This window comes from Nyctereutes procyonoides, unplaced genomic scaffold (genome assembly GCF_905146905.1).
Source record: "Nyctereutes procyonoides isolate TBG_1078 unplaced genomic scaffold, NYPRO_anot_genome, whole genome shotgun sequence".
Classification (NCBI taxonomy): domain Eukaryota; kingdom Metazoa; phylum Chordata; class Mammalia; order Carnivora; family Canidae; genus Nyctereutes; species Nyctereutes procyonoides.
The window spans coordinates 41680895-41696173 of record NW_026575139.1 but is presented as its reverse complement, the minus strand read 5'-3'; the positions used below and the strand labels follow the sequence as shown (position 1 = coordinate 41696173).

At 43.1% G+C, this 15279-nt stretch overlaps 1 non-coding gene across 1 annotated transcript; it reads right to left on the bottom strand.

The window, feature by feature from the left end:
* Positions 1-3905: 3905 nt before the first annotated feature.
* Positions 3906-4012, bottom strand: LOC129496531 (U6 spliceosomal RNA). The gene has a single exon (XR_008661805.1). It is a non-coding gene; the product is annotated as a U6 spliceosomal RNA (small nuclear RNA).
* Positions 4013-15279: the final 11267 nt, after the last annotated feature.

Genomic DNA, 15279 nt, shown 5'->3' with positions numbered 1-15279 from the left:
TACAAATATATATGTTGATATATACAAATTAACCAAAATCCTTATACCTGGAGAAAACTACTTGGCTAACTTTAAAAACAAGTTTTTGACCAATCAAATCATCTCACAGAAGTCCTTCTAAATTGTGGGGAGGCAAACAAAACTGCTAATTAAATGGTAAATTGTGTCATGGAGTGAAAATTAAAATTAAAATTAAAATGTATTAAATTTAAATTTATTAAAATTTATGGACTTAGAATAATTTTATTGTGTTAAATGATTATCAAGATTTACTGAAGTTTGCTTTTGTAAAATAATAATGGTTTCTTCATGGCTGACTCAGTAGTTAAGGGGAACTTGATGATGGCATAGTGATCAAGCTTGTTTCTCATGGGGGTGCTCTTTCGAGGATATTTGGGCTGCCTTCGGAGACGCAGGGTCTTGTGTCGTCGGAATGTAGGTGACGTGCGAATTTTCTTTTTTTTTGTGACTGTGCACGCCATTCAGCACCGCTTTCTTGGCTTTGGCTTCGGCTTTGGGAGGGGCAGAGGCTTCCTTCTTCGCCTTTGGCGCATCTTCATGAAAGGTGGAATCCAACTTTTAATCCTGATTGGGTTCCTATAGGAAGAGACAGGACACTTTTTTTTTTTTAAGATTTTATTTATTTATTCATGAGACACACACACACACACACACACACACACACACAGGCAGGCAGAGGGAGAAGCAGGGTCCATGCAGGGAGCCCGAGGTGGGACTCGATCCCAGGTCTCCAGGATCACGCCCTGGGCTGAAGGTGGCTCTAAACCACTGAGCTACCTGGGCTGCCCAAGACAGGACACTTTACAAGAAATGGCTTTATAATATCACCCAGGAAGAGATAGTGAAAAGCAGAGACTATACTTGAGGGTCTGGGGGAAAAGGGGTGGGGGAGTGAATGAGACTAGCTACTCTTCCATGTACCCCTCATCCTGTAAGTCATCCTTCTTTGACAGTTTTTATGACCTTAGTAATAATAATAATTAATAATAATTACTACTAACACCTGTTGAGTACTTATTCTGAGCCAATTTCTTTTCTTTTTCTTTTCTTTTTTTTTTTTAAGATTTCGTTTATTTATTCATGAGAGACACACAGAGAGAGAGGCAGAGACACAGGCAGAGGGAGAAGCAGGGTCCACGCAGGGAACCCAATGTGGGACTCGATCCCAGGACTCCAGGATCACACCCTGGGTCAAAGGCAGATGCTCAACCGCTGAGCCACCCAGGTGTCCCTCTCTTCTAAGCACATATTTTCTCTTAATCTTCACAACAGTCTCTTCAGTAAATGTTACTATTTCTGCCTTTATACAAATGAAGATACCAAGGCGAAGTATAATTAAGTAGCTAGTTTATGAAACTAGTAAATGAGATGGTACTGGGACTTGAACCTGAACTCAGAAGGTCAATACTTTGTGTACTCTTATATTTATCCAAATGAGATGTCACTGATAAAAATGGGCTTTGGAGTTAGGTTTTGTATTAGGGTTTTCCAGGGAAACAAAACTAAAAGATACACACACACACACACACACACAGATTTATTTTAAAGAATTGGCTCACAGGATTGTGGGGGCTGACAAGTTTGGAATTTGCAGAGCAGGCTGGCAAGCTAGAAATTCAGGGAAGAGTTGATGTTGTAGCCTTGTATTTAAAATCTGAAGGCTAAACACTTAGCCAGGTTTCTATTTCTGCAGTCATGAAGCAGACTTTCTTTATTCTTCAAGAAACCTAGTTTTTGCATTATGGAGGTAAAAAAAAAAAAAAGTCTATCGATTTAAATGTTAATCACACATACAATGCAACCGTCACAGTTCTGAGTTTTCTCTTTTGAAGAAAGAGAAGGTGGATCTCCAAATGTGATTTGCTCACATTTGAGCCAGCTCCCTCCCAAGTTAAACCCCAGTCCCAGGAGCTGGCAATCCCCTTAACCACAGCCATGCAAGTGTGGGGTTGGCCAGAAGAGGGCACTGCCTTCTACTTGTGTAACCATCTGCGAGGGAACCAGTAAGATGGAAAAAAATGTTGACACCACTTTCAACTGTTATTTTTTACAGTCCCTGATTTAGCTTAGCATAGCCTTTGGTAAAATAAATGCTGTGAGCTTTTAGTTGTACTGGGAGACCAAATAACCTCATTGACAATACTCACATTTTACGTTCAACAATGCAGGAAGACATGGAAGGATTGTGTCCTTTGGCTTTCCTGGTACATTATAACTGGTTCAGTCAGACAGAACCAAACCAGTTTTCTCTAGAGTAAGCCAACGCAGGCTGATGCAGGGGGAAGGAAAGAAAAAAGCTAGGGCATTTGGCGCCTGAGAGAGAGACTTGGGAGGACCCCTGGGGCGGCTGAGGAATCTTTCAGCAAGATACAGAGGATGGGTTTGGGAAGTTACTTATTGTGTCTGGGTTTGAGAGAATAATAGTGCAGGCCCCTTTGGCAATACAACTCTGTCTAGCTTACCAGTTAATCTAGTCTCTGGATTCTTAATTGGGAATGGAAATCCACATAAGTATATTCTTTAGTTCTCATTAATAATTAAAAATCTCCCTTCCCTGCTTCCATTTTAATGACAACTTCCATTTGTGCAGCTTGAAATTTTGCAGAGGGCTTTTCCATCCTACAGCAAGTAATAGAGCCGGTACTAATTACTTCCTATTTACAGCTGAGGAAACACGGGGTAAGGGCTTTGCTCTGGCTCCTCTGTAATCCAAGCCTTAGAGGAGATCAGAAACCTGGGGCTTGATTTTAGCTTTGTGCTTTGTCCCCTATCAAAAATACATTCCTAATTCTCATTGACTGCTATTTCCAGGGTCCATTAAAGCTGAATGTATATGCAAACACTGTGAGCTAGTGATTCCACTTGTAGGAACGTGTGCAACAGGAATGAGGGAATGAGTATCAATAGATAGGTGCAATACTATTCATACCAGCATAATTTGAAATAGCCAAAACAGAAAACAACCCCAAACCTCATCAACATAAACTGTGGCATATTTCTATCATGGAATACCATAGAGTAATCCGAGTAAGTGACCAAGATCTATACAAAATATGAAAAAACAGGGATCCCTGGGTGGCGCAGCGGTTTGGCGCCTTTGGCCCAGGGCACGATCCTGGAGACCCGGGATCGAATCCCACATCGGGCTTCCGGATGGAAGCAGCATGGAGCCTGCTTCTCCCTCTGCCTATGTCTCTGCCTCTCTTTCTCTCTGTGACTATCATAAATAAATAAAAATTAAAAAAAAAAAGAAAAAACAGGCAAACACATAGTGTTGAAAGTCAGTTTAGTGCTTATATCTCAAGGACGAGTTATAGGGGTGGGGGGTGGGGCAGTGGTCCTCTAGGGTGCCTCTAACATTCTACTTTGTGACCTATGCAGTGGTTACCAGGGTAACATAGGTGTGTACACTTTGTACAAATTCACTAAGCTGTACATTTACAGTGCATGTGCTTTTCAGTATCTGTTACATTTCAAGAAAATAATTTTAAAATATGGATTTGTCTAAATAAATCACTTTGGATTTAAAGCAAACTTTAGAACTGCCCAAATGTAGCTTATCCCTGATTACAGCAGATTTGTTTGTTGCTTTGCTCTAACAGTGACCACATTACCATTCCCCAAAGAATTTCCAAAGCAGAGAGAGAGAGAGAGAGAGAAAGAGAGCAGGTCAACAGCTGCCTTTGCATTTGTGCATGCAAGAATACATTTCAGGAGGGCTGCCCCCCAGGAAGTTCATTCCTTGCCTCCAGTACTAAGAACATGTATTCTTTCTGTGTGTCCAAAAAGTACGGAAAAGGAAACATAGAAAAGGAAACATCCAAGCAGGATAAGCCAAACAGAAAACAGCTCATCGAAATGAAAAAGCTCCCTTTTTAATTTTATTTTTTATGGAATGTTTCACAAATTTGCATTCATCCTTACGCAGGGGCCATGCTAATCTTCTCTGTATCGTTCCAATTTTTTTTAGTAAATGTGCTGCCAAAACAACCATGACTGTCGCATTTTTAACACTAGCACTATTTTGCAGGAAAAACAAGAAACCTAACCCCTGCATGCTGGAGGTGCAGATGGCACCTCTGAAAGAGGGGGCATGAAGCAGCAAACCAAAGCTGCTCAGAATTCCCTGGCAAGCCCTGGTGAAGTCATAAATGGAACCAGATTTCCTGTTTCCCAGGGTACTGTCTGCTTCTCATTAGCCATTATTGCTTCTTGCAGGACCATGGTGCTTGAAAATCTTAAAGGACAAGAGTACAACAACATATTAGATCAAGGGTTGGCAATCTTTGTCCATGGGCCAAGGACATTTGGTTCAGAGTTAAGCACATGCACACACACCATACTCGCTCACTCTCTCTGCTGCTCTGGAGCACTTGTACCAGCCCTGAAGCTCTTGTAGCTTCTACCTCAGTGATTCACTGCTGTTTCAGTCCCATATTCTCTCCCAGGAGCAAAAGACTGAAAATCTTGAAAACTATTTTTTTTTAAAGATTTTATTTGTTTATTCATTAGAGACACAGAGACAGGCAGAGGGAGAAGCAGGGAACCTGATGTGGGACTCGATCCTGGGACCCCGGGATCATGACCTGAGCCAAAGGCAGATGCTCAACCGCTGAGCCACCCAGGTGCCCCAAAAACCATTGTGATAGATAACCACTTTCATACTTTCTCCAACCAGATTGTGTTTGAAGGAGCTATTCCTCTTTCCTTCTTCCCAGTGGCTGGAGGGACACTAGGTACTTTTTGCACTTTTCCATGATATGGTGGAGTTATTAGAATTTATACCCATAGGCATGCTGGGAACACAACCACAGAATGACAGGGCAAGAGCAGAGGCCAGGACTGAGCTGAGGTGATGACTTTCCAGGGTCTGAAAGAGTCCAGAAGGTAGCAGAGATACCCTGGAATGTGCATACCTGGAGCCTAGCGCCAGGACTTTTCTGGCAGTGGTGATCCTCAAAGCCAGGCAGATGGCACAAAGACATGTACACAAAGGAACTAATCGCAGCATTGTTGTTACAGAGAAAGATGAAAGGCAACTGAAGCACCCAGCAACAAACTGTGTTCGATTATACGGTAGCGTTATATACCATGGATTATCATGCAGTCATGAAAAAGAAGCCTGTTGTATATTAACTAACACAGAAGGTGGTTTATACTATAAAGTTAAATGATATGGGCAGGTTGGGGAAAACTCTATATAGCATAATTCCATTTCTGTATTTTAAAAATCCTGTGTGTGTGCACACAGTCTCACATCTACTAGGAAAAGATCTAGAAAGATACATACTGAACTATTCTCAGATTACCTCTGTAGAAGAGAATGCAAATAGAGAGGTAAGGGAAAACTTCCAGTTTTTGCCAAATTTGTGTCTATATTACTTGTTTAGACCAATAATAGGTCTTTGATAATTTAAAAAATCAATTGGGGCATCTGGGTGGCTGGGTCAATTAACTCTCGGCTCTTGATTTTGGCTTAGGTCATGATCTTGGGGTAGTGAGATTGACTCCCAAGTCAGACTCTGTGCTGGGCGTGGAGCCTGCTTAAGATTCTCTCTCTCCCTCTGTCCCCCCACCCATGCTCTCCTTCTTTCTCTTTCCCTCTAAATTAGGTTAATTAAATTTTTTTTTCAGGATTTTTTTTTTAAGATTTTATTTATTCATGAGAGACACACAGAGAGAGAGAGGCAGAGAGCGAAGCAGGCCCATGCAGGGAGCCTGATATGGGACTCGATCCCAAGACCCCAGGATCACACCCTGAGCCGAAGGCAGAGGCTCAACCACTGAGCCACCCGGGCGTCCCTAGTTAATTAATTTTAAAAATAAAAAAGCAATTTAAAACCCCCAAGACTATGGGGATATAGTATGGAGGAGGCACATTTGATGTGGGTGATCAGCATGGCCAGAGGCTTCTGTGACTCAGGCCCAAGGGCAGGAAGTAGACTCTGTGAGAGTTGGAGAGAGGCTCCAAGCTCCTGATGATGCAGAACAGTTCCTTTTTTTTTTTTTTTTTTTTCCTGTTCTCTCTCTTTGGGGCCATGTACTTTTGGTTCTCATTGGGTCACTTCCAACCCTAGGCAGACCGAGTGGAAAGGCCCCTCCCTAAGAAGAGCCAGGGAGGATGACTTGGGCCTACTTGGCCCTAAGCCTTAATTAGGAAGAAACCTCCTCTTTACTTTGGTACCCATTTCCTTGGGACACTTTTCATGGGCATTTGTATCAGAGCAAAGGATCTCCAGAGGTTGAGGAAAACGGGACATAGAGCTTGGCAACATTCAGTACAGCTCTACTATTGCTCTCCACCCAGGCTCCACCTGAGAAATGCCTGGGGAGCTTTGAAAAAATAGAAACATCTGGGGCACCTGGGTGGCTCAGTGGTTGAGCGCCTGCCTTGGCTCTGGTCATGATGCTGGGGCCCTGGGATCAAGTCCCACATCAGGCTCCCCGCAAGGAGTCTGCTTTTCCCTCTTCCTATGTCTCTGGCTCTCTCATGAATAAATAAGTAAAATCTAAAAAAAAAAAAAAAGCCTCAAATATAGATGTATATACTGAAATAGAGAATACAATTTTTTAAATGTTAGCAAATGACCAATGTTGGATAAAAATAGAATTTTTCATCCATTTTCAAAAGTGTGTAAATTGGTTAGGAGCCTTTTGAAAAGCAATTAGACGATATTAAGAGTCTAAAATACTTTCATATTATTTTGTCCAGTAATAAAACTTCTGGAAATTTCTCCTAGCAAAAAGCAAACTGGCTCAAATAAGGACAATTTATGTGACGAATGATCTCATATGTTTCTTTTTGTAATAGCTAAAAATCAGAAACAAACTAAATCTTCAATAAATGGCAGGTGAATGGTTAAATAGGTGTACTCCATGGAACGTTTTGTAACAAAATTGTAATGAAAATTTTTTTTAAACTTTCTTTTCTATTATTTTTAAAGATTTTACTTTTGGGGGGCATGTGGGTGGCTCAGTTGGTTAAGTATCTGCCTTTGGCTCAGGTCACGATCCCAGGGTCCTAGGATTGAGCCCTGCATCAGGCTGCTTGTTTAGTGGGGAACCTGCTTCTCTGTCTCCCTCTGTCCCTCCCCCCTGCTCATGCTGTATAGTGCACTCTCTCTCTCAAATAAATAAATAAAATCTTTCAAAAAAAACCCTAGAGACTTCATCAAGAAACCCAGGACCCCGGGATCATGATCTGAGCCTAAGGCAGACACCTGAGCCATCCAGATGCCCCATAATGAAAATTTGTAATAATAAGTTAAACATGTACTAATGATGAACTTGTAACATTTCTTTGGACAAAAGTACTTTTTGTACTTACACAAAAGTTCATTTCAGAAGAAAGAATAAACATGTTCAGGCCTCATCCTAGTCAGGAAGCTCAAAGGATGGGGACTAGACATGAAAATTTGTTTCCTCAGATGATTATTTTTTTAAATTATTTATATTTATTTATTTATTTCATTCATTCATTCATTCATGAGAGACAGAGAGAGAGAGAGAGAGAGAGAGGGAGGCAGAGACACAGGCAGAGGGAGAAGTAGGCTCCACGCAGGGAGCCGGATGCAAGACTCCATCCCAGGTCCCCAAAACCACATCCTGGACTGAAGGCGGCACCAAACCGCTGAGCCACTGGGACCGCCCTCCGCAGATGATTCTAACTGAAGTCAAGGATGAGAGAGCACCATTGGCCCTGGGTCCAAATGAGACTTCCCAGTTCAGGTGTGGCTCAGTCCAGCTCACCTGGATGGTACTAAACGGCTTGTGTTTTCTGGGCCTTATCCCTGACTAGAGATTGCCAGGTAGCAATCCCAGTAGGAGGCTAATCATAAATTTGAGATCATGGTCAAATAGCTCTCCATCTTACCACAATGAGCAACAGGTAGAGTCATTAAGAGGTAGATGGTTGAAATAATCTAGGTAAGAGGCAAGCAAGGGCTTGAACTGGGTCAGCCCAGTAGTGGGAGGCATGCAGAGGCAGATTGTATACAACTGGACACCTGAACAAATAAGAGAAGCTAAAGTTGAAGCCAAACCCCAGAATGTCTGTGGCCTGTTGAGGAGGTGATCCAGCCCTCCAGAGCCCCTGGTTGCAGGCCTGCCACTGTCAATCTCTACAGTCTTGCTGGCAGCAATAAAAGCCTAAAAGGTTTGGCGTTAGGAGATTCTGTGTCTACCAGGCTCTTTATTTTTTTTTTTTAAATTTTTATTTATTTATGATAGTCACAGAGAGAGGGGGAGGGCAGAGACACAGGCAGAGGGAGAAGCAGGCTCCATGCACCGGGAGCCCGACGTGGGATTCGATCCCGGGTCTCCAGGATCGCGCCCTGGGCCAAAGGCAGGCGCCAAACCGCTGCGCCACCCAGGGATCCCTACCAGGCTCTTTAGAAGAAGGTGCTACAGCTGATTTGCTATTGGGCCAAAGTAAACAAATAAAAGTTGAATGGGGGAGAGCAGCTCAGGAAAAGCAAGCAGCAACAGGGGGTCCAACAGCAGACTATGATGATCCATTTATGGCCTGACATTCTGAGAGCCTCAGAGTAACATCATGATGTGGCATGATTGATGGGGCACCGCAGAGTCCCCTGCTCATAAATGTCCTCATCTGGCTCTCTGTTGCCTGTAATTCCACTAGTTGGGTCAATTCCACTTGGGTTATTAAGCATTGTCCATTCATTGCTGCCCTCTTCTAAAACACAGACTCCTGAAAGGAATCACACTTTGATTCAACAATTTCCTGGAATTGGTTCATGATTTACTCATCCAATTAGAGTACATACTCTGTGTTTGGAATTGCAGTAGAAATTGGGATACTGGGATCCCTGGGTGGCGCAGCGGTTTGGCGCCTGCCTTTGGCCCAGGGCGCGATCCTGGAGACCTGGGTTTGAGTCCCACGTCGGGCTCCTGGTGCATGGAGCCTGCTTCTCCCTCTGCCTGTGTCTCTGCCTCTCTCTCTCTCTCTCTCTGTGACTATCATAAATAAATAAAAAATTAAAAAAAAAAGAAATTGGGATACTATGGAGGGATGACCCCATTAAAGTGACTAAGGAAACTCTGTTCAATTCAGAAGTATCTACTGAACACTTCCTGTCACCTGACAGGGAGCTGGTGCTGAGACAGGAGGAAAACAAAAAAATGTACAATGCTGTCACTTCCCTCAAGGAGCCCTTAGCCTTGCAGGGGGGTGAGGGGGTGGACAAGCACACAACAGGCAGAAGAACAAGCAATTGCTTATTAAACCACTGATATAATCAAGGGCCAACATGAAGAGTGGAGCTAAGAGCCTTCATGTCAAAGAGTCTTTTCAGAAGCTTTCATGATTGAACCACACTACCCCCTTTTCATTAGGGAGCCTAGAAAAGAAGCTATTATAATCCCACTGTTTTCTAAATATTAACAAGGGTGTGACTTCCTGGTTCTGAGACCTCACCTTAGTTTCTACCCTACATGCTATAGATCTGGCTAGGCTGGGCACTACTGAAAGGGAGTTATTCATTAAGCATTGACAGGGTGCATAGGTATCCACCCACCTTCTCTATGTCCCCAATTCTGGTCATTTGCCATATCTTGGTGGTGGGCTGAGTGTTTTCACATGTACTAAATGCCCACAAGTTGCATGGTTTCTATTTATCATAGTCATGCTCACAAGGCATCCTTGTGAGAAAAGACTCACCAGCTTCTGGCTCCAGCTGTCTTAGGAAAGGGAGGATTGTGACAGACATCCAAGTAGGGTAAGGAAGCAAGATTTAGAAACAGAAGAACAGAGGTGCCTAGGTGGCTCAGGCAGTTAAGTATCCAACTCTTGATTTTGACTCAGGGTTGTGATATATCGAGCCCCATGTTGGGTTCCGCCCTGGGCGTGGAGCCTGCTTAAGATTTTCTCTCTCTCTCTCAAAATAAATATTTAAGTAAACGGAAAGAAAGAAAGAAACAGGAGAATAAGTGTGGCTAAGAATCCAGGCAAGATCTGACAGGGTTGATATCACCAAGTCTTAAGGATCCTTTTCATGTAATTATGCATCTTTTTATGAAACAGTCTGGTAAATTGTGTTATCCTGGAAGCACATTCCAAGTAGGGGTCCTCTGGGGCTAGATCAAAAGACAAGGAAGAATAAGGAATGTAGACTAATGCAAGAACAAATCAATATCTAGCCCAGAAGAGGGGTAGACTCATTGGCACCACGGATTAGGAAAGACTGGAAGCAGAACTGGAAATCAAATCTGGAATTGCTAAAGAAGAGCAGACAAAACAAAATCTAAGAGCCAGGCATTGAGGTGGCACAAACCTTGAGGGGGAGAGCACAGAGTAGGGTCCAAGTTGAAGATGGGTGTTCAGAAGCAGGGGAGCCAATTAATGAGATGAAGGGAAACCTCTTCATTACAGTGGAATGCCAAAATGAGAGACATAGAAAATCATCATTAGATGCTAAAATTGATGGGTAAAAGTTTCATTAAAAATAGATAATTACATAAACAAAAAAAAAAAAAGAAAGGAAAAATAGGATAATTGCTGGGGTGCCTGGCTGACTCAGGAGGTGGAGCACATGAACCTTGACCTCAGGGTTGTGAGTTCAAGCTCCATGTTGGACATGGAACCTACTTAAAAAAAAAAATAAAAGGATATGCAATTGTACTACTAGGTGTTTACCCAAAGATTACAAAAATACTAATTTGAGTACCTGGGTTGCTCGGTTGAGCATCCAATTCATGATTTCAGTTCAGATCATGATCTCATGGGATGTGGGATTAAGCCCTGTATTGGACTCCAAGCTCGGTGGGGTGTCTGCTTGAAGATTCTGTTCCACTGTGCTTCCCCCCTCTCTACCAACTCTCTCTCAAAATAAATAAATAACTTATTTATTTATTTTTTAAAAAAGATTTTATTTATTTATTCATGAGAGACACACACACACACACACACACACACAGAGGCAGAGACACAGGCAGAGGGAGAAGCAGGCTCCATGCAGGGAGCCTGAGGTGGGACTCGATCCCGGGTCTCCAGGATCACACCCTGGGCTGAAGGCAGTGCTAAACTGCTGAGCCACCCGGGCTGCCCTCGATACATAAATAATTAAAAAAAAAAAACTAGTTAGAAGGGATACATGAACTCTGATGCTTATAGCAGCATTATCTACAATAGCTAAGTTACAGAATGAGCCTAAATGTCCATCGACTGATGAATGGATAAAGAAGATGTATTATGTATGTGTGTGTGTGTGTGTTTGTGTGTATATAAAGGAATATATATATATATATATGGAATATTACTCAGCCATTAAAAAGAATGAAATCTTGTCATTTTCAACAATATGGATGGAGCTAGAGTGCATTACCCTAAACAAAATAAGTTAGAGAAAGACAAATACCATATGATTTCACTCCTATGTGGAATTTAAGAAACAGAACAAACAATGATAGGGGGGAAAAAAGAGAGAGGCAAACCAAAAAACAGACTCTTAACTCTAGGGAACAAACTGATGGTGACCAGAGGGGAAGTGGGTGGGGGATGGGTGAAACAGTTGATGGGGATTAAGAATGCACTTGTGGTAAGCACCAGGTGATATATGGAATCACTGTATTATACACCTGAAACTAAAATAACACTATATGTTAACTAACTGAAATTTAAATAATTACAGGGATGTAAAGTATGCCTCCCCCCAATTAGTTATTGAATGGGAACTATCATAACTCCACAGTTTCAGATACCACTATGTCAAGTCATCAGACTAACATCACTATCTTGGTACAAACCAATATCCCATATTGTGTGCCCCCAATTAGGGTGCCTGGAGAAGAGCACACTCTCAATCCTGTGATATTTCTGCCAAAAATGCATAACTTGAATCTAATCAGGAGGAAATATGAGACAATTCCAAATTGGAAGACATTCTACAAAATAACTGGCCTGTACTTTTTTAAAATGTTAGGGTCAAGAAACACAAAGAAAGGCTGAAACATGTCCCAGAATAAAGGAAAATAAACAGACCTGACAACGAAGTGCTGTGCACGATCTTGGATTTGATCCTGGACTCAGGGGAGGAAAGAAAATAAGGATGCTTTGGGGGCAATCAATGAAAGAGATAGTAGTATTGTATTAATGCTTAATTGCCTGATTGTGTAATTATATTGTTGTTATTAAGAGAATGCCTTTTTGGAAAATGAATAATTGGAACAAATAGGGGCATTACATCTCCATCTTAAATGCGAGAAGAGAGTGGGAGGGAGAATAATACAGCAAATAAGGCAAAAATGCAAACAAATGAATCAAAGGCTGTAGAAGTTCCTTGTACTGTTCTTGTAATTTTTCTGTAAAATTGAAGTTATATCAAAATAAAAAAATCCTCCCCAAAACAAAACAAAGCAAACAAACCTATGGGTGTGGTGGGCAGCCAGGAGGCCTGTGCTTCCTGCTGGGGCAAGAGCCAGCCCCAAGAATGGCCATTCCAGGGCCTGCAGGAGGTAAGGGGTAGCCACTCTGCAGAGTAGGCTTAGCTAGCTGGAAAAAGTATTATGTAAATTCTGTCAGCGACTAGACCACAAGCTGGGGTGCAGTTCCTGGCAGGGCCACCCTGTCCTTACAGCAGAGAGGCCTTACAGCTGTTTTGTGTCAGATGATTCATAGATAACATGCAACAGAGAAGAATCATTGGCAAATGTGTGAACTGTGCTCGGGTTTCATCTTTTCATAAAAAGAATTGTTGTTCAAATCTCCTACTTTTGTTACAGCCCATCAAGAAATAGAGATGTGTTTGCATTTTTGTAAGGAGGCTTGAGTTTTTAAAATCTGGTAAAAGAGTTTAAGGTTCAAGGATTTTAAGTTAAAATCAAGGTTTTCCCATTTACTAAGAGTAGTAATTAAGGCATAAACTTACCCAATTCCTTTCCAAAGAGAAACATACATTTAAACATAATTCATTTATATCTCTTTTACACAGCCATTATTCAATGCTTGGCCTTTTGCCATGGCTCTAGAGCACAGTGATTTTTCTGTCATTTCTTTTTTTGGTGGAAGATTCTAAGAATCTCTGAATTGCTAATTATAGGATTTCCTCTGGTTTGTCCCCGGAAGCTTAACAGTCAGAGCACCCCCCCACCCCCCCAGCCCCCCCAGCAAATGCCCCACAAATCAAAGACCAATTCTCTGAAAGTAAGACAGGCTCCGTAGGTGGATATCCACTGCCTTTTCTCAAAGTAACAGGTAGCCACTCTGCGCTCCCTTCAAAATCGATCCCTCTAAGTTCTTCCTAACTTCTCATTTCTATGTCCTTGGCTGTGCCTGGAAAGAGGCCAAGAGTGACAGCAGTTTGATGAAGTGGAACAAACCAGAATTCACCTTCCCTCTCCCTTTGCCCACCTGTGGGCAGTGTTTCTAACTCCCATCCTGGCTCACTCCAGACAGCTGGGGAGCAGTACCTGGCCAAAATTAGAGGAGGCGCTGCCCCCCTCCTCCCGCCCCAGGAAGGCCTGGAAAGCACGACTCACTAGAGCTAGGCTGAGTCATCAGGGTGTGGAGGCTGTTGGGCCGCATTCTTGCAACATAACAAACGGAGTACAGGCAGAGAACATCTAGATTGTGGATTCTGTAAAACTTTTTCAAGGCCAGTTCACAAAGGCATTCAGTAGCTCTGTGAGTGTGAAATAAAAGGCGAAAAGAGAGAGGAAAAAAAAAAAAAAGAAATAAAAGGCGAGCAGAACTAGAGCCCCAAATGCAAGCTAGTTAGAACTACACCAAGTCAGGTTAGTCAGTGACTGGCGGGGACAACAGAGGAAGAGGCCTCTTCCGGGGCCTGCAGGTCCTGGCAGATGGAGGGCTCGAACCTGAGCCAAGTCTCTTGCGAGCCTCTGGTCTTCAGGTTTAACTACTCCTCGTCTTGCACTCCTCGCTGGATAGAATCTTTACCAAAGCCAAACGGAGCCCTTCATACCCCTGAAAACCAGGCAGAGAGGAGGAGTGCTTTGAAACTGAGATCAGTTTGCAGGGCATAATTGCTTCAGGGCTCTGAACTGGGAGACGAAGTTCCATCTTTTTAGGGGTCGACAGCAGCGGAGAGGCAGGTGTGCTGGGACGTGAAGGCTCACGCTGACAAGTTGAGGCAGGTTTACCTTAATTCTCCTCGTCGCTCACACCATTTCTTTCAGGCAGTGGTCCAAAGGTAGACACCTGGCCCTGAGACCAAACTAAATGTTCAACCTTATGAGTAAATGTTTCTGATAGACCAAATGGTGGGGGCCGGCAAGGAGCAAAGAATGCCCAGATGGATGCACTGGGTGGTGGCCACACCCTACATTCCCAAGCGGACATCTTAAACCTGACATTTAACGAGCTATGAGACATTTGTTTTCACTCTCACCATCAAAGTATTGGGAGACAGACGCTTTCTGCCTTTTTGCCTTTGGCTGTTTTTCTCCTGTTTCCTGAGCTGTGCTGAGGGGAGACAGAGAAGAAAAGAAAGGAGAAACCCAGGAAGATGAAATACCCATTCTTTGACAAATTTCTGTTCTGCTCCTGGGGGGGGGGCTGGGCCTCACATTCTGGTCATTGTCTCTCTAAGGATGGCCAGGGTGGTTCAGTGGTTGAGCATCTGCCTTTGGCTCAGGTCGTGATCCCGGGGTCCTGGGATCGAGTTCCGCATTAGGCTCCCCACAGGGGAGTCCCTCTGCCTATGTCTCTGCCTCTCTCTCTGTGTCTCTCATGAATAAATAAATAAATAAAATCTTTAAAAAGTAAATAAAACGAGTGCAGCCAGCACCTCCATTGTGTTAAATGTCTCTGTCTGGGCCTGTGTGCAGGCTTGCACATGTGTCACTGGCAGCAAGGAGGGCAGGTGTGGGTGTGGACAGATCCAAGTCCATCTTTGCCTCTGAAAGAACAAGTTAAGAGGTGCCCCTTTCTCAAGGCAATCACACCCCCTCTCAGTCCAGTATATTTTACCACATTATGGGACACAGAAGAGATGAGAACTAGCATTTATTGGGGGCTGGCTACATGTGCTGACACTTTTGTTATGTTCTCCCAACAGCTCTGAGCCAGGTGACATTATACCCATTTTACAGATGAGGAAACCAGGGCCATGAATTTGATAGCGTACTAGCTACCAGACCTTAGGTAACTGGCAGAGTTACGATTGAAGCCCAGGTTGGTATGTACAAACGCCCACATACTTTCCATCATGCATACTGTTCTCTGTCATCCCTGGTCCCCCCGTGCTTCTTAAATCTTTCATGATTTGTCAGAGACTGCCGGGA